A 14337-nucleotide genomic window follows, 5' to 3' on the forward strand; every position below is an offset into this window, starting at 1 on the left:
AATGGATAAAGGAACTGAATGGGAGACAGGAAACCATCAAAACCCTAGAAGAGAAAGCAGGAAACAACCTCCTTGACCTCAACTGTAGCAATTTCTTACTTGACACATCCCCAAAGGCAAGGGAATCAAGAGCAGAAATGAACTACTGGGACCTCATCAAGATAAAAAGCTTCTGCACAGCAAAGGAAACAATCCATAAAACGAATAGGCAACCGATGGAATGGGAAAAGAGTTGCCAATGACGTATCAGATAGTATCCAATATCTATAAGGAGTTCACCAAACTCCACACCCAGAAAACAAATCTTCCAGTGAAGAAATGGGCAGAAGACATGAACAGACATTTCTCCAAAGAGGACATCCAGATGGCCAACAGACATGTGAAGCAATGCTCAGCGACCCTCGTCATCAGTGAAATACAAATCAAAACCACACTGAGATACCACCTCATGCTGGTTAGAGTGGCTGAAATGAACAAATCAGGAGACTCTAGATGCTGGCGAGGATGTGGAGAAACGGGCACCCTCCTACACTGTTGGTGGGAATGTAAACTGGTGTAGCCCCTCTGGAAAACAGTGTAGAGGTTTCCCAAAAAATTAACAATTGAACTCCCTTATGACCCAGCAGTAGCACTGCTAGGAATTTACCCAAGGGATACAGGAGTGCTGATGCATAGGAGCACATGTACCCCAATGTTCATAGCAGCACTCTCCACAATAGCCAAAATATGGAAAGAGCCTAAGTGTCCATCAACTGATGAATGGGTCAAAAAGATGTGGTATATTTATACAATGCAATACTACATGGCAATGAGAAACAATGAAATCTGGCCACGTGTAGCAATATGGATGGAACTTGAGGGTGTTATGCTGAGTGAAATAACTCAGGCAGAGGAGGACAAATACCGTATGTTTGCACATATAGGAGGATTAGGAGGAACTTAACGGAGGACCATGGGGGAGAAGAAGGGGGAAAATAGTTGGGGACAGGGAGGGAGGCAAACCATGAGAGACTTTTAAATGCTGAGAACAAACTGAGGGCTGATGGTGGTGGGGGAGACGGGAAGGGGGGGTGCTGGGCATGGAGAAGGGCACTTGTTGGGATGAGACCTGGTTGTTATATGGAAACCAACTTGACAATAAACTATTTTTAAAAAAGATACTTTGTTATTTAATCCTTCTGTTTTTTAATTGGAAGCATAGATTTTAGATTTCAAGCCTGGAAAAGAAAACCTCTCCCATAAGTGATTGTCTATAAAGCTTTTCCATGAAAAGTAAGGGTAGCAAAATGTTGAAAAAAGATGTCTACTAATCATTAAATACAGCCATAATAAAAAGATACTGCACAATGAGGTAGCCATCATATTTCCTTGTAGTTTTAAAGTCTCCCATGAAAATGTTAAACCTCCTTCCCCCAAAAAGAGTTGGAGAACACAGTACACCCTAGAAAAGACTGATCCTTTCATTTTTAATCAGTGAGATTATTTAATGAGCATTTGTTCTGTTTACAATATTGACAGAATGAACTATTTCCATGTTACCCAGCACAAAGACAGGTTGATTCTCTGTGGAAACAAGACACAGGTTTCCCTTGTTATTTTGAAGTTTGCTTTATGCCACTTTGCTTTTACAAAATAGCTACATTGGTACTTGTTCTTGCTAATGGAAAGAAACCGGAAAAGGATGTTTGCTTTTATGAAGTGTTATTGCTTCCTTGCCTTATCCCATCATCTGGGCTAATCAAAGGTTTCACAAAAGCCTCTACTTTTACGTAGCAAGCAAACCCTGCAAAGGATCGTTTCAGTATTTCTCTTGGTGATGGTACTTCTTGTATATAGATGAACACAACATTTGTTAAATATCACTGACAACTTAAGATGCCTGAAACTAGTTCTTAGGGCACTGGCAATGGCTAGAACACAAGAGCCTGGACAAGGAGATCTCACATGCTTCTTTGCACAAGATAAGTGGTCTCATAAAGTTCTACACCATCTAATCCTTCCAGAGCCCTGTTACCAATACCCCACCAGTACATGTACTTGATACACAGAAAACGGTATTGGATTCAATGTTCCAAATGCTGTGAGGAAGCCAGTGTCCAAGATCCCACCAAAACTACTATGTAATAAGTTCACTGTACATTAGATGACCCATGAAAATACTAACCATCTCATAGGAAAAGGTTGCTTCCAAAGACAATCTTTCTTCTTTCTCCAGAGGTAAACTAAAAGGAATCTTCTTAACCTTATAATTTAAACAAATGGTCAAACTGTCTAGGTCTAGGCTTGGGATTATTTGTAATGTTCATGCGTACCAATCAATAGAGATTGGAGAATAAAAATATAACTTTTTAAAAAGCAAAGAACATTGTGGGACATACATCATCTGGGATGTCCATATTGTGAATGAATTTTATATAGTGGAGTCTGGAGCATATTGAATTTAGGGTATCCTTTTAGAGAAAAAAATAATGAAAAATTATAAATATATTGATATAGAAGTAAATATTTACAATGATAAAAGCTATATTTGTAAGTTTGAAAAGCTGGTAATTATCACTAACATAGCCAATCCAGAAAAATATCTTAAGAATTTTACCCAACTGCTTAATACATCTTATTTTTTCTACAATTCTTGACCAGATACTCTTCAAGCACCTCTTCCTGTAAGAATGTAAAAATATAATTTTAATAGAAAGAATAATTTGATCTTTTCTCTAGCATGGTTAAAAATATTATTCATAGTATAAAAATGCTTCTTTCAATTTTGAAACTGACCTTATCAGTAATGTCCTTTTAATGGTTGAAGTGTGCCCCACCCCTCCCCAGAAAAATGATAGGTCCATGTCTTTACCCCTATTGCCCGTGAAAGTGACTTCAGAAATATGGATTTTACAGATATAATTAAGGGTTTTGAGATAAAATCATTTCAGATTTAGGTGGGTTCTAAATCCAATGATGGGTATTGTTATGGACAGGCACAGGGGAAGCCATGTCAACATGGAGGTAGAGATTGAAATAATTCATCTACAAGCCAAGGAATCTCAAGGACTAACAGAGCCATTAGAAGCTGGGAGACAGGCAAGGACTAAGTTCTTCCTTAGAGCCTCAAGAAGGGACCAACCCCACCAGCCCCTTGGCATCAGACTTATGGCCTTCAAAAGTGCATGAGAATCAATTTCTGTTCTTTTAGGTCACCAAATGTGTGGTAATTTGTTACAGCAGCCTTAAGAAACTAAAGCAGTTGTGAGCCTCTAATCAAGATATATACACACACATATATATAACTTGATTATATATCTATATATGTAATATATACAAGAATTTAGTTTCAAATTGTCATCAATATTAATCTTTTTAAATTGATACTTAACCAGTTTGTCATAATTTCCTCATTGCAGGGATAATGAATTTTATATGATCTTTTCTGAAAGAGAGAAGTTCCATGTAACTAAACAATCATCTAGTTACAACCTTGCGTATCTGACAATCTAAAGATTTTTTCCCTTTACATTGGCTTCTGACTTTGTGCATTTAAGTTTATTTTTGAGAGAGAGAGAGAGAGAGCAAATGGTAGGGGCAAGAGGGAAAGGGGGGAGACAGACAGACAGATGGGTGTGGAAGGGGAGGAAGAAGGGGCACAGGGTCTTAAGCAGGCTCTGTGCTGACAGCAAAGAGCTAAATGCAGGCTTGAAGTCAAGAACCACAATATCATGACCTGAGCCAAAGTCAGATGCTCACCAACTAAGCCACCCAGGTACCTCGGACTTTGTGCATTTCTTAATTTGATTTTTCCTCTACCACCCACAACTTGGGCTGGACAGCATAGGAGAAAGGATAAATACATGTAAATCTGTAACCCCAGTTCATACATTTTCTTTTGCAATGCCAGTTAAGTAGGCCCAGGGAACATAGATGAAATAACTGTACATACAAGTGAGTGAACCACAAAAATATCCCACAAAACCCAAACGATATGTGTTTGCTATTTAACTAGCCCTTAGCCAAATTCCAAAAGTGCCTATAGCTACTTTAACACTAGAAACAAGAATATGACAGGCAAAGTAAAAACTTACATCAGTTTTAATTAATAAAGGTAAATATGCCCTACTTTAAATTTTTTAACAAAAAGAAATAGGATTGTATGAACATACTGACTTGCATCCTTTCTTGCAAGGGGCCCAAATAAGTGAGAAGTCCTAAAGCTTATCCTTCACAAACTTCATGGTAAGTCTATCCTCACATGTGATATGTATTTTCAAAGTTTGAAGGAATATCTTCCTTTCTGATTTTTAAAACCTATTTTTTTTTTTGGCTCTAATGAGATTAACATGTTTGGATGGACATGTTTTCCCTACTCATAAAATGTCCTCACCCTTTTATCTACTTGGTGAGCTCTCATACTTCAAGTCTTATTTAATATATTACCTTCTAGATACAGGTGTGCTGTTTCAAAGGGGCACATGCATCCAAGTGATTATAGCAGTGCTATTGACAGTAGCCAAAGTATGGAAAGGGCCCAAATGTCCATAGACAGATGAATGGATAAAGAAGATGTAGTGTATATGTGTGTGTGTGTATACACACATATATGTACGTGTATATATATACACATACACACAATGGAGTATTACTTGACAATCAAAAATAATGACATCTTGCCATTTGCAGCAACATGGATAAAACTTAACTGTATTATGCTAAGCAAAATTAGTCAGAAAAAGAAATATAGGACTTCACTCATGTGAAATTTAAGATACAAAATAGATGAACATAAGGGAAGCAAAAATAGTATCACAACAGGGAGGGAGACAAAACGTAAGAGACTCTTACATACAGAGAACAGACTGAGGATTACCGGAGGGGTTGTGGTGGCAGGGATGGGCTAAAATGGGCAAGGGGCATTAAGGAAGACACTTGTTGAGATGAGCAGGGTGTTATATGCAGGGGAAGAATCACTCGAGTCTACTTCTGAAATTTTTAGTGCACTATAGGCTAACTAACTTGGATGTAAATTTTTAAAAAGAAAAAAATACATATGTGTGTGTGTGTGTGTGTGTGTGTGTGTGTGTGTGTTTATGAATCTCATGGACAGGCTCATACCCCCAGAGCTATTATCACATATTTGGCATGGTATTTAATTACAACAAAATCTATAGCCTGCTCCCAAGATTGTAAGCTCCCTGTAGACAGGGTCATTTTATTGGTCTTTGTATTCCCTTATATACACATGGGAAACTCTTAAAGATAGAGCTGTGCAGAAGGAAAGAGCTTACAGTGTAAGGAAGGCAATACTGAATTCTTTATTGGTGTGCCTTATGTATTAACTGAGTATCTACTATGTACCAGGAAGTGTTCTGGGGGAGAAGGGGAAAATGGAAAAGTCATTATACAACATATTAGAGCTAAAGAAAATTAAGGGATTATCAGCAAGTAAACTGCATGAAACAGATTATAGAGAACTTGTAGTTATTAGTGATGCAAAGTCCAAGGCCTTTCATGGGAGTGGCTGAGGTTGGGAAGAGAATTCAAGATTGGGAAAGGGTCATCTAAGCAAATATTTAGAATCCACTGAATTAAAATAAACAGTAGTAATATATGTATTGACAGCCAGAAGCTAAATACTGGAGAAAGAGAAAGGAGCCAGAGAGTTAAACAGAACAATGAGGAACAGTAGATGTTTTATACCCCAAAAACATGATATTCAAAGCTGGGTTATTTTTTTTTTTTTTTTTTTAGGGATAGAGAGATAATGATTAAAAAATAAATTAAAAAGTTGAAATGAGGGACAGAGCAGACACCTGGTGAATCCAGGCCCAGTGAGAGGAAAACAGGGAGTGGATCAAGAGCTACCCCCTGAGAGATCTGTAGGGAAAGCAGGGTCCTCAGCAGGGAACCACGTTAAATTTGAGCAGGAAGGTAAGAGCAAAGTATAACCTAAGAACTATCACATACCAGGGAAAGGCATCTGCATTGGACCATGAATTTCAGGAAACAGGATCAAAGAGTTTCAGAGGTTAGGGAGAGAAAGAAAGGTGGAGGCAGAACAAAATGATATGCAAAGCCATCTAATAATTACATATTAACAAAAAGTAAATTGCAACTCTGGGGTTTTGATGGTGACTGATAAATAAGAATAAAGGGCAAGATAATATAAATCCTAGTGGATTTAGGGCAGATGGTAGTGGTAGCAGCTATGAAGTTAAATGTATATGGTGTTAAAAGGTAGTAAGTAGATTATTAAAAGGACAGTATCAGTGATAAGAGATCAGTTTCCGTGGAAATTCAGATGAGTACACGACATGGATTCTCTAAGAGCACACAGGTCATCTGAAATCACTCACCACCAAATCTGCCTAACCTGCCTAATGCAGCACCAACTTATGGGACTTGTCGCTAGGTCAGGCATCGGGAATAATATGGACATTTAGCCCAAAGTAGCTATCTTGTGACTGGCTGTTATGCATCAAGCTAGTGTCAGCACAAAGTCAATATTCTACCATCTTTCTTTTTTTATCTTCATTTTAGTGAAGAGTTGGTGGAGAAGAATATGGGACATATCCTAAAGAATAGTGTGTCATCTCAACAAAGAATGAGGTAACGTAAAAATCAGTCGAAATATACTTTATGTTAAAAGTATGCTATTTTGAGGGGCTCCTGGGTGGCTCAGTTGGTTAAGCGTCCAACTTTGACTCGGGTCATGACCTTGAGGTTAGGGAGCTCGAGCCATACATGGGGCTGTCTATGGTCAGCATAGAGCCTGTCCCAGATCCTCTATCCCCCTTACTCTACCCCTCCCCCATGTTCTCAAAAATAAACATTAAAAATATTCTTTAAAACATGCTATTTTTAATATATCAGACACAGTTTTCAGTTTATCAGCGATTCTTGCCCAAAAGAGTCTGCTTACGATTTTTCAATTTTCTTATGAAGCAGAAACAATTGGGTCCTCCAGTGCTCTGACCATATTCTTAGAGTATGTCAGTGAAAAGCAAATTTCCACCCTTAATAAGATATTCTTTGGTGGGGGGGGGGGGNGATTCTGTATCTCCTCGTCTCTCTGAACCTCCCATGCTCATGCTCTGTCTCTCAGTAATAAATAAAAATGTTAAAATTTTTTTTCAAAAAAAAAAATATATTCTTAGGATAACTGGGCTGTTGAGGAATTGACCTACCCTAAAATGAAGAACTGGGGAGGGCAAATCCCAAGGAAAGCATGTTTCATTATAAAACAGCAGAAAATGAGACTTTAGATTCCCCAACACCTAACCTAGCACATTTAACTTTCCCTAGTAAGGACCTAGCACCTTCAAAGCATGGTCTAGGTTTCTAAAACGGTCTATGGCCAGTTCTATCTATCCTAAGGGTGAATTCTTAAATCAGGAGAACATCCTAGTGCAGGAAAAGGGTCTACCTTACCCCAACTTGTCTTTTACTTTCAAGTTTCTACTGTTAACAATGCTTATATGTTCACTCCCTGTGCATGACCTAAGCCATTCTCCTAACAAGAGAGTGATGTACTATAACAGGTCAAATTACAACTTTTCTAATGGAAACTTTAGTTAACATACAGTGCAATATTGGTTTATAGTTATGGAATTCAGTGATTCATCATTGCATTCAATACCCAGTGTTCATCACAACAAGTGCCCTCCTTACTACTCTTCACCCATTTAGCCCCTCCCTCTCCCCTTACCACCGACCTTCTCCATCAACCCTCAGTTTTCTATCGTTAAGAGTCTCTTGGGGTGCCAGCGTGGCTCAGACAGTAAAGTGACCGACTTTGGCCCAGGTCATGATATCACAGTATTTGAGTTCAAGCCCTATATCAGGCTCTGGGCTGACATCTCAGAACCTGGATGGTGCTTCAGACTCTGTCTCCCTCTTTCTCTGTCCCTCCCCCACTCATGCTTGCTCGTGCATGCTCTTTCAAAAATAAATTAACGTTAAAAAGATGTTTTTCAAGAGTCTTGTGGTTTCCCTCTTCCTTCCCCTCCCCTTCTGTTATTCTGTTTCATTTCTTAATTCCACATTTGAGTGAAATCATATGGTATTTCTTTATGACTTGTTTCTCGTCCCATGGGCAAAATTACTACTCTTACCAGAAGACAATTACTGAACAAGGATCTTTGCTAAGCAAACAAAAGAATGTCTCTTGGTTTTGAGGCTTCTTACAATTTCAGTTATTTTTTCTTTTAGAGGTAACATATATTTTAAGTTTTCTAGGGGGGAAAAAGTGGGCTCAATGCCCCAAAGGGAATTTTATATATGAAATAGTTTTGATAGATAATATAATTACCAAGAAACCAAAATTTATCCTAACACTCGCCTCTTTGACCTGTATCAGCATCCTTGATCTAGCAGAAAACCCATAATTTAAAAGACTTGACATTGAGAAGGCTAAGTTTCACTACTTATAACTAGGAGATACGTTACACACTCTAAACTTGCCTTATTGCCTCCAAATGTATGAAAAGCTATTTTAAAGAGGATGTTGACCAGCTGTGATCAAAAGGACAAAACAGTTAAGTTATAGCATGAGCGCAGTTTAACACAGGAACTTCTCAACTATATAGGTGATTAAGTGGCAAGCCAAGATTCTACTAGTGATTACAGAATTACTCTAAGATCTTTAAAATATAAAAATAAAACATAAAAGGGTATTTCAGATGCTCATTATAGTCCTGAGCAGATGTAAAGGATTAAATATGGAAACACTTAGGATCCAGTGAGCTTTACTATGGATGTCTCCAGGGTAGAATTGCACTGAAATATATACCTTGGAATATATAAGACACTTAAGATTACTGATCCTCAAATAGAAGTTTTGTAGTATCCCTAAGTTTCTTCATTTTCTCCGAACACAAAAATAATTAACCCTCCTTTACAGGAGCTCTCAAGCACATCCATTTAGTCACAGCGTATGTTTTAGTCTAAGTAGTTAGAGTACCGGAAGTCCCAAGTCAAAGAATCAATGCTTAACCCTGGAAGATTGGTCCCAATTAGTGTTCCCCGTCTAATAGTAAAGTTAAGGGAGGTGATTGTGTTAGACTTTTGCATACAGCTCTCCAGATTCAAGGTGTTTAAGAGGCTTAAGTGAATTCATGATGATGTATTAAGAAGTTAGAGATGGGTGCAGTATATTCCCTGCCCTTCATGATCTCATAGTCTCATGAAAAAATAGACATATTCATGAATCACTGTTATAGGAAATATATTAAGAGGCTACTTGGGGAGCTATCTGAGTGGCTCAGTCAGCTGGACATCTGACTTCAGCTGAGGAAATGATCTCATCTTTCCTGGGTTCGAGCCCCATGTCAGGCTCTCTGTGTTACAACAGCTCGGACCCTGCAGCCTGCTTCAGGTTCTATGCTTCCCTCTCTCGCTCTGCCCCTCCTCTCCTCATTCTATCTGTCTCTCAAAAATAAGCATCGTTAAAAATTTTTCTTTAAAATAAAAGGTTACCTGACTATGGCAGCCCTTGGGAAAGGGATTCGGATTCCCTGGGTCTCGTGTGGTCTCATTTGGCTTTCAGAGGGGAGAACAGTCACAGTCCTACTTAGATTGGAGAACCCAACACTCAAAAGTTAGAATGGACAGAGATAGTCTGATCCAACTTCTATCATTTTTTTTTTTGAGAGTGAAAGTCAGTGGCAGAGAGAGAGAGAGAGAGAAAGAGAAGCAGGGATCACCCAATGTGGGGCTCAAACTCACCAACAGGGAGATCATGACCTGAGCTAAAGTCAGATGCTTAACAACGGAGTCACACAGGTGCCCCCAACTTTATCACCCTAAAATGAAAGACATTATGCTGGGGAATATGAAGATTGTCCAAACAAGTAGTGACAGAAATGGAATAAAACTGAAATACTTATCAGAATAAGCTGGTAGGTTGCACTAACAAACCACTTGAAAAACTCCAAGCCTTAAAAGCACCATCTATCCATCTTAGTCATGCTACTTTTTACAAGGGGGCCTTATTTATGGTCAAGTTCCCTGGCTAACAGTCTTCATTTCAACACATGCATCTACAGAAAATGACACAGATGACCTTATAGTTGTGGCCAAAGAAATCTCCATGATCACACTGGTTATGAGCTAAGAAGAAAGCAGAATCCTATCCTGTGTCTGAAACAGGAGGCTGGTCGTCATCTGATGAAAGCAGAGAGCACCCTTTTCCCTATCCCTCTACACGTAGAGCTCTATATAGGATGCAAAATAAAAACTGAAGCCTGATTTCTTACCTAAACATCCCAAATCTCATATTTTTGTTATTTCACTCTCAGGTAACTCTAGAACTTTTTCAATTTTCTGCAGTAAGGCAGGTAGTGATTTGGGGGATGAAGCAATTTTACTACCATACAAGAATGCTTGGTGAAATCACATATTGTCCAACTGGTTGTTGCTAACTTTCAACTCTTCAACTTTGCCTCTGATCTAAATAGAGTAACATATTCTAGACTGGGTCATTCTACAGGAGTTCTTGCATTTCCAGTACGTGAAAATATGCTTTGTCACTCAATGCTTGTCTAATTTAATTTTGCGCAATTTTTTGATGTGTTTTCAAGAAATACTCAAAAAAAATACTCAAGGAAGTTTTCAGCTCTTGAAGTTAGTTGATAGATTTATATCTGGAAAAAAAAGTTTAAAGACAAAACAAAAAAATTATGAGACTTGCTAAAAAGAATGCCATTTGAATTAAGACATTAATAACTTATGTGGTTTATTCAAGTACAGTTGTATACACATAAAAATGTTAAGGAGCCAATTTGAAATTACTTGTAGCATTTTTAAAGGGTCTTCTCGTGAACACTAATCTTTTAAAGCATTTAAAGTAGCTGATGAAAAGAGTTTGCAATCAAATACAGATGGAAAAAGAAACAAACATAAAACTGTTTTCTACTGCAGAGCAGTTCAGACACTTTAAGATGCTAATTGTTTTTAAATCTCAAAGACACTGATACAATATGCAATTGTTTCCCACGTTTAATTCCTCATGGCATGTTTTCCCCATAGAATTTCTATTAATATCAGAGAGAATAAGGTTTTGGGGGCCAAACTTTGGGAAAGACAGTCTTATAGACAAGTGGTCCTATATAGAAGTATGTATTAATATAGTTGGGGACTATTTCTCAAGGGATCAGCCAACTGTATAACTCAGTTTATTCTACATAAAGCAAAAATTGTTCCAAGAGGGTTTTTTGGTTTTTTTTTTTAATGTTTTTTCTTTATTTCTGAGACAGACAGACAGATGGGGGCAGAGAGAGAGAGAGAGACCCCGAGACAGACAGACATACAGAGAGCAGAGGAGGGTCAGAGAGAGAGAGGGAGATACAGAATCTGAAACAGGCTCCAGGCTCTGAGCTAGCTGTCAGCACAGAGCCCAACACGGGGCTTGAACCGTGAGATCATGACCTCAGCTGAAGTCGGACGCTCAACCCACTGAGCCACCCAGGCACCCCAGGATTTTAACACACTATTGTTAGAAAGATATTTTGCCTTCAAGACTATTTTGTTTGATACTAATATAGCTATAGCAGGTTTTTGTTCAGAGTTAGCAGTTCTTTCTAAACTTTCTGTATCATTCTATTTTAGACATGACTATTCAGTAGTATGAATTTGGGAATTTTTAAAAATCAAAATACTCATTTCTCTTAACCAAATTTAGTTCATTTATATTTACTATAATTACTGATATATTTTGCTTTTAATCTAATTGTTTCTTTACTTTTTACTTGATGTACTTTTCCTCTGTTCTTACTTTTGTACCCTAGATATTGCTCGTTTTGTAATAGTTTAAAAATTATAAACTTCAGACAGCTATCATAGAAATTGAAGCATGCATCTATAATGTATCACAGCCTAAAGTAAACTTATCTCCTCTAAGACAACATATAGTCTGTAGATCATTAACTCTCCCAACTTATATGCTGTGCTTGTGTGTGTGTTTTGTGTACACATGTTTATATGTATGAAATTGAAAGGTTTTATTTAACAAGAAATATTAACTACAATATATCCACATAACCACTTTTGTGGCTTTTATTTCTTCTCATATCTCAGGTCTTCATTATGAGTAATTTTCCTTATACTGGAAGTAGGTTATAAAAATTCCTTGGCAGGTCAACTATGGCAAATTTTATGACTACAGTAGGCAACCACCTTAAAACACAGTTAATTTATAGGTTTCCAGGACCACAAACACTGTATGAACCTAGGCTGCAGGACCTCATAAAGGTTAGTTTACCCTTACCCTGAAGATTCCATTTAGAATTTACTATTTGATTCCTCTCACTGTGTGAGCTTTGGGCTTTAATTTCTGTTTTTATCATTCAACAAGGTCATCAAAAATAAAATTCTAATTTTCCCAAATCTACATATACTCTAAGGCAAAAGCAGTTTCCAGATCCATTTTTTTTTTAACCTGTCTAGGTTCCCATATTCACTTTCATTTTGGCCTGGTAATTTCTATGATCACATTAGTTCTTCCATGCTTTTGAAGGTTTTTCTTATAATTTACCACTTTTGACTGTTTTCAGATTGAGAGTTCAAATTACTAGCCAGCCATTATCAGAAACAAGAAGCCCACACAAGCTAATTGAGGGGATTAATGCATTTGTATAACATGTATTGAGTTCTACTACGAATCCAAACATTGGGGTGAGAGAATGGAGAAATTTGACTGGAACCTTAGCGAAAGGTTTATAATCAAAACTTCACTATGCAATTCAAACCATGCTGCCTTCTTGCTGGAATACATGTTATCAAAAGCGAGAAGGCACCATAGAAAAAGATCAGAGAAGCAATCAAGTCGTGTTTAACATCACAGGCTCTGAAAAGCTATTCCTAAACTTACTAGCTTTTTGACCACAGGCAAATTGATTATTCTAGGCCTCAGGTTCCTCACATAGAATGGGGATCTAAAAACCACCTTATTGCATTGCCTTGGAGATGAATACATATAAAGCTCTTAGAGCAAGTCTAAAAAATTTAAGCCCTGATTCAATACAGCAGACTAAATATTGCAGTATTCCTTAGATTTTGAACACCAACAACTCATTAAGAAATATCAATGACTTTGTATAGCCTGAACTGGGCATACTTTCTGGGTATTAATCACCATGAATTTTGTTTATTACCCCTTACTTGACATCAGGCAGTGGGGCTCACCTTGTCCAAAAGTAAATATGCTAAATGTATTAGTCCCTTTTTTGGGCCTCAGGTGGAGAGGTTTGGGTAATCATACTAATTAGTTCATAGCATGGGCGTCAAGGGTTGAGTAATTATACTAATTAGCTCATATACACCATTCTTATTCGTCCATGCAAGGTTCTTCTTGATTTACATATTCCCTTTTACCACCCTTCGTTTAAATTCTCCCTTCCCCAAGACACTTTTCTAGTGTTTTTATGTTTCCTTGAATTTGTGTGAATACTTGTGGAATACTTATTCGTGTTTATGTGATGAGCTAAAGTTTACAGCAATTCAACTCCAAAATGTGTATCCAAAGCCCTGTACAATGCAATGCACACACACCCACAAATGCCTAATGGCCTCACAAACACAAGTATCAATTTTATGCCATCTACCCAGTCAACCAAGGTAGAAAGTTCAGAACCTTTTATTTCTCCATCTCTTAGCTCCCTTGACCAAACCCTGTCAATTCTACCTGCCTGCAAAATCCATCTCCCTCTCATCCCCACTGCTATTAAATTTTAAGTTCTCAACTCATTTCTTCACAATGGCATCAGCCACATATATCTCCCATGCTCAACCTAACCCCTGCACAGCCAAAATAATTTTTCTAAGCAAAATTAATAGCAGTGTTGTTTGTGATGCTAACATCATATCCAGGAACTCCCAGAGGTTCACAGGGCAAATTCTAAACTCTAGGTGTTTCTTGATGAACCCTTTCCAGTGAGGCTGCAGCTTTGGATTCACTTTCTCCCACCCTTCTGTACAACCTCATCTGAAGTACTTGGAGGACCCAAAGGAACTGAAGACTTCTGCACCTCCCTCAGTGATTATGTTCATGCTGTATCCTCTACGTGTATAGCTTTTTTCCCCCTTGTACTCCAGGTTAACTTTTTTCCTTAAATTCGGTTTTAAATGGCATCTTCACAAAAACCTCTAAGTCACCAACACTACACCATCGCTACCCAGGAAAAAGTGTTTACCGCCACATCCTCAGGATTGTGTGCAGACCACTGGCAGTACATCTGTCAATTCCAGAGTGGAGATGATTTTATGGACTCAATTGTCTCCCCCCAGAAGTTCCCAGAAGTCCTAGCCCCCACTACCTGAATATGGCCATATTTGGAGAGAAGATCTCAGGAGTTA

Source organism: Crocuta crocuta, unplaced genomic scaffold, assembly GCF_008692635.1.
Source record: "Crocuta crocuta isolate KB4526 unplaced genomic scaffold, BGI_CrCroc_1.0 scaffold279, whole genome shotgun sequence".
NCBI lineage: Eukaryota > Metazoa > Chordata > Mammalia > Carnivora > Hyaenidae > Crocuta > Crocuta crocuta.